This window comes from Hyperoodon ampullatus, assembly GCF_949752795.1.
Source record: "Hyperoodon ampullatus genome assembly, chromosome: 13".
Lineage (NCBI taxonomy): Eukaryota > Metazoa > Chordata > Mammalia > Artiodactyla > Ziphiidae > Hyperoodon > Hyperoodon ampullatus.
Window position 1 is genome coordinate 13,057,529 of NC_136926.1, and position 6,000 is coordinate 13,063,528.

A 6,000-nucleotide genomic window follows, 5' to 3' on the forward strand; every position below is an offset into this window, starting at 1 on the left:
GATAATGCACGCGGGTCTCTTAGGTGCGGGAAAGCGTGACTTGGGTGTGAGGTTTCGTCACCGTATACAGCCAAGTATAAGTGTTTGCTGCATCATTTTGCCCATTTCTGCTTCACACTTGGATATGTTTCAATGTGTCCCTGCTGCCTGTTTGAGGACGTGAATGCCCAGAGTGCCAAACCCGCCGTCTGTTTAAGTCCCTCCGGGCCCTGGGTGGAGCAGACTCTGGCTTAATAAGAACCTTGAACAGGGAGGGAGGTGGAGGTGTTCCTGCTTCACCTGGAGCAGGCTCGTCTGTTTCAACTCCATAAACTGTGAAGGCGACAAAGCCCTTTCTGTATTTTGCGAGAGATACAGTTTGCACATGATCTCATTACCCCTGCAGCCATGAACAGAGTTATGTCGGGCCTTTCTAACAAGTGGCAGTAAAACATTTTATAAGCCCCTCGCTCCCCCTCCCTCTCCCGCACCCTGTAATTTGCTCTGTTTGGGGTTAGACTTGGTGTTTTCCCTCTTTCCCTCCTCTTTCTCCTTGCACTTTCTCTCATGTTAATTACATTAGTTGCCATGGAAACAGTGATGTCATTGGCACGGGAGCGCTCAATGACATCCAAAAGCACAGTTTATAGCATGGCTCGAAATTTATTCCATGGCTCGCAGCCTTGAGGGGGTTATACCTCGATTATATTGCAGGCACCATCTGGGCCTGAGGGTGGGAAATGGTGGTGGGAAAGCAGCTGAGTTTGGGGTGCCTTCCAGAACCCCAGATACTGGGGGATGGTTACATTTGGACAGCCTGGAGGACACCTTGGGTACCGTGAAGGGCTGTCTGTTGGTTTTTACCTACACTCACTGCCCAACAGCGCCATGCCCCATGTTTGTTCCCGGTTTAGGATTTCAGAATCCTGCGTGGAGAGGTTCTTGAAACTGCTTAACACAAGAGGCATGTGTGCACGTGTGCGTGCGGGCATGTCTCTAGCGCGCCCAAACCGTGCTGTTAGTATGAACGTGCGATCTGCGGCATGCTATGCACGGTAGTTCACGCACTGGGCTCGCACACACATGAGCACACTTGCCCATCTGTGGTTCATTTTGGAAGGTGCAGTTGCACCCACATCAGTGACTTTGGGGCCCTGGCCCCCCGTCCTCCACGGCTCACTTCTCAGTGAGTTGCCTTTGCCCAAGCTCGCGGGGGGTGGGGGGGGCAGGGCTGTGCACGGAGATGGTGGGGCTGTGGCGGAAGTCGGAGCGCTCTGTGCGTCTCTCGCGGGGAGGCGTGCAGCTGTGGGCCAGGTGAGCTCGCCCCTACGCCCGGCCTGCCGTTGTTCTGTGGGGAGGCCTCGTGTCTTGATCTGACACTGAGCAGACAGACGCCAAGGTGAGAGCCACTCGGCAGTTCCCTCTTCCTCCCTGGGGACCCGCGGATGTGTTTTCAGTTCCTGATCTAAGTGTCCCCTTGAGTTTGCTGAGGGAGGGCAGGCAGCAAACAGCGTGCAGAGCTAGGGGGACCCCTAGGTGTCCCTCATCTATTTTGGAGCTCTTGGGTCTGAGATCATAAGCATGAAGGGCTCTCTAGCAAGGAGGACTTGGAAGAGCACTGTAGGAGGCACTGAAGCTCAGAGGGCCCTGGTTTGGAAGTCAGGGGGTGTGACATAAAGGGACAGACAGTTCACTCCAAACAGCTTCAAGGAAATAGGCAAATTTTTAGCCCCAGAAGTGGGGAGTTCAAGGTGGAAACTTCAGGCATCACCTCCCCCAGGGCTTCAAATAGTGACATCCGGGCTCTCGCTCCATCTTTCAGTCCTGTCTCGCTCAGTTTGGATTCCCCTCCAGGTGCCATGAAGGCTGCAGGGACCCTCAGGATTGCCTTTAAGTCTTCTTTGTTCCAAAAAATGTCACTGGACCAAGTTGAGTCATGTGCCCATCCATGAGCCAATTATTGTGGCTGGGGACTTCCCCTGATTGGGCAGGCCTGGTTCACGTGGCTGCCTCTGGCATCAGTAAGAGAGGGCGGCTGGGCAGTGTGGAGCAAGATGGGGAGAGGAGAATTGGAGCTGGGCCGGTTCCTGTTTTTTCTGCCCCTATCATAGGCTTCCCACCCAAGGTACTTGACCTACTCTCGTCAGAACTTTCAGTGGTCGCCAAGCCCCAACCGCGTCTGCCACCAGGACACAGAGATGAGTGAGCCGTCGCCTCTGCCCCCACCCCCAGCTCCCAGCTTGCGGGTGGCGGGGGAGGGCAGGAGTCCACTATGGGAACTGCTGAAAAAGAGATAAGAGCCTCCAATGGAGGAACCCAAGGGTGCTCCAGGCCCTGAGGAAAGTCTTTAGAGAACCAATCAGATCAGAGCCAGGTTCTGGGGGAAGAGGGGGAGGGTGCCAGGTGGAGAAAGGGGGTGAGGTCCGTGCAAGTAGAGGGAAGGGCAGGTGCAAAAGCAGAGGCATGAAAGGGCTTAGGGAAGCTGAGACCCACATGCAGTAGCAGTAATAATGATAACTACTGGCTTAGCCCTGGGCTGAGGGGCGTTGCTTTATCAGGACCAACCTCACCAGCCCTATGAGATAGGTGCTGGGAAGTTAGTTCATACAGATACAAAGCACTTAGCCCAGTTCCTGGCCATATAGACAGTCCCAGATAGATGTTTGCTCTGGTAGTAATAGTAAATAGTAATAGTAATAATAATTCTAACAGGGAGCCGTGGATGATTTTAGCAAAAGGGAAAAGATGAGCGTGAGGGATTCGGGCAGAAGGAAGGGCGCAGAGATGGCTTAGAGCTGGGAGCCTCAACCAGGGTGATTTATTTACCCCCACCCCAGGGGACATTTGGCCATGTTTGGTGACATTTTTGGTTGTCACAATTTGGGAGGAGGGGTGCTACTGGCATCTAGTGGGTAGAGGCCAGGGATGCCATTAAATATCCTACAGTGCATAGGACAGCCCTCACCAAAGAATTATCCCGCCCACATGTCAATAGGTTTGAGGTGGAAAAACCTGAGTTTAGGTGAAGTATGATGGGGGCTGTTGCAGGACACAGTATGGATTGTCAGAAGGAGGCCCTGGGCAGGACAAGGGCCCTGGGGTGGCCAGCGACTGGAAGAGTCTCCCTGCTGCCTCCCATCCTCTCCTTCCCTCACCGAATGAGCATCAGAGAAGGGGCTGGCTGGGGGAGGTGTATGTCGCCAAAAGGCCTGCAGGCCCTGGCAGACTGCGGGCTACGCTCTCTCCGGTTGCGCGTGCAGTTCCCAAGTCACAGGCCCAACAAGTTCCTTGAGTGGGTGCAGATGTCCCGCATCCATGCGCCTCTTGCCACTTGGAGCCCCCTGCCAGAAGCCTGGACCCCTCGCTGCTCAGCTTGCAGATCACAGAGCCTGGGCAGCGGGCCTCCCCTTCAGTCCTCTGAGTCAGAAATGTTGATTTGTTATAGTAACGTGAGCACAGGGGAAGGACAAGAGGAAAGTGAGCAAGAGAGAGAGACATCGACAGCGAGTCAAAAACAGTGAGGCTGGGGGACTTCCCTGGCGGTCCAGTGGCTAAGACTCCACACTTCCAATGCAGTGGGTGCAGGTTCGATCCCTGGTTGGGGAACTAAGACCCCACATGCCGCATGGTGCGGTCAAAAAAAACCAAAAAAACAAAGCAGTGGGGCTGACCAAGAGAGACTGGGAGAGACAGACTCAGCAGGAGAAAGAACCCCCAAGAAAGAAAAACACAGACCGAGACTGAGAGATGGAGACTGAGATGGAAGGAGACAGACTGAGGGTTGTGGGGGCAACAGAGAGAGAGGAAACCAGACTAAGAGAAGGTAGGACAGATTGAGGTTAGCGAAAAGAGAAGCAGACCGAGACAGAGCCAGAGAGAGGAGGACCGAGTGGAAGGGAAGACGGAGAAAGTGAGCAAGAGAAAGGTTTCCTTGCAAACCCCATGGTCCCGAGCCCAGTAACCCTCCAAGGCTCTGCCCTATTTCAGCCATGAAACTGGGGAACTGGGGAAGTTTTCCTGTGGCAAGTCCGGGACGAGCAAGCATTGTTCACATTACTGCTGGTGTTCCCTGCTAACTGGACAGTAGCCAACAGGAAATTCCCGGGACAAATCTTTCCACTCAGAGTCTTTTAAAACGTTTATTTATTTATTTTAATTTTGGGGGGATTAAAAAAAAAAGAGGGAGAATGAAAAAAAACAGAAAAAAGAAAAAGAAATGAGCCACTCGGTATAAGAAAAACGTATCTAGCAACAGCCCCAGCCAGGCCAGGGGAGGCTCGGAATCCATTGTGTCCACTCCATCCTGTTCTTCCTCTGGAAGGATTTATGACCTCACACTCCCATGACATCACAGTGCGTTGCCATGGCCCTGCTTTATTATCATAAACAAAGGGCTGATCCTTGGGACACTGGCTGGCTGAGCAGGAGGGGGTGGGGAGGCTCTGTGTAATGTGTTTTCTTGGGAAGGCAGCTTGTTCAGAAGTCTGAAAAGCTGTGAAAATAGTTGTACACACAGTACCCTCCGTGCAGCCCTGTCGCCTCTGGACAAGTTTGGCAATGAAGTCAGCTCCCTGCAGGAGGACCCTCTGGCTCAGCGTGTTCTCACTGCCAAAGAGCAGCTTCCCCGGGCTTCCCTCACAGCTCCAAACAAGGTTTTCATTCATTCACCCAAAAGGCATTGAGCGCCTACTATGTGCTAGGCACTGATAGAGCTGGGTTATTATAGATTGATGAAAAACCCAGATACGGGCCCCGCTGCCCCCTCCACCCCCCTCCCGGAACCTGGAATACTCAACAAGTATGCAGATAAATCAACAGGAATGTGTAAAATTGTCTCGGGTTAAGTGTGCCGAAGGAAGCAAACAGGAAATGAGGATGAGAAGAATGGAGGGAGGAGGCTACTTAGACCAGCAATCTGGGAGGGCCTCTCTGAGGAGGTGACATTTTAGACAAGACCTGAAGGAGGAGAAAGAATCAGCCGTGAAGAGTGGGAACAGGTGGCAGGAAGTGGGCAGAGACAGCAGCTCCAGGGAGAGTGACTGTCAAGATTGAAGTTCCCATCAGGGGTCTCTTCCTACATATTTTACAGCATCCTGGACAGCTGACTCAGATGAGAGGGCTGGTAAAGAGGAGTCATTTCGTGAATCCGAGTTGAGTAAAGATTCTTTCTGGACCCTGCTGCAGCAGTGCCAGTAAACCCCCATTTCCAACTCAAAGAGAGGTTTGCAGAACTGTCAGACTGGCACTTGGTGAAAACAGATTAGCCAGGAGTAAAGACACCTGTAGGACCCCAAACCCGCTCTCCCTGGCTGAGCCAGGTGATGCTCTTAAGCCGCAGAAAAGAGAGAAGGAAGGGCAGGGGGAGGGCAGCAAGTGGGACAGATGTGGGCACTGCCTGCTGGTCAGGAGGCCAGATGAGCCACAGAGGGGTAAGCCATTCCCCCCTCCCAGGAGATGGACCCTGAGGGAGCTAGGACCCTAGACCTAGAACGGGATGAGGACTTCTAGATCATCAGTCCAATGATGGGGACAGATGGGGACATGAGGCCCAGAAAGGGGACAGGCCTGGCCTGAGGTGGACAGAACTCTGCCCCTCACTTGTTTTGTAACCTTGGGGAGCTCACTTCATGTCTCTGAGCCCCCATCCCCGCTGTAAAATGGGAAGAATGTACAGAAAGGGCTTTGCACAGCTGCAACATAGTTGCTGTTTTCTACCCCTACTTTTCCAAGAACACATTTATTAAACGCTGCCAGGCACTGTGCTTTGGACTTCTCATACATTCAGCTCCTTTAATATTCAGGGAAGCCCTAAGAGGTAGACACGGCTGTCCCCATTATGCAGATAAGGAAACTGAGGCCAAGGGAGGTTGAGTAGCATCCGAGGTCCCGGGGCCAGATCCCACCCCTGACCTGACTGACTTCAGATGGAGCCCGTGTTCTCGACCACGGAAGGGTGGCCTGTTCCGTGGTACATAGCTGCGTGCAGGCAGGAAGTGGCGATGGCGACCAGAGAGGGCTGGC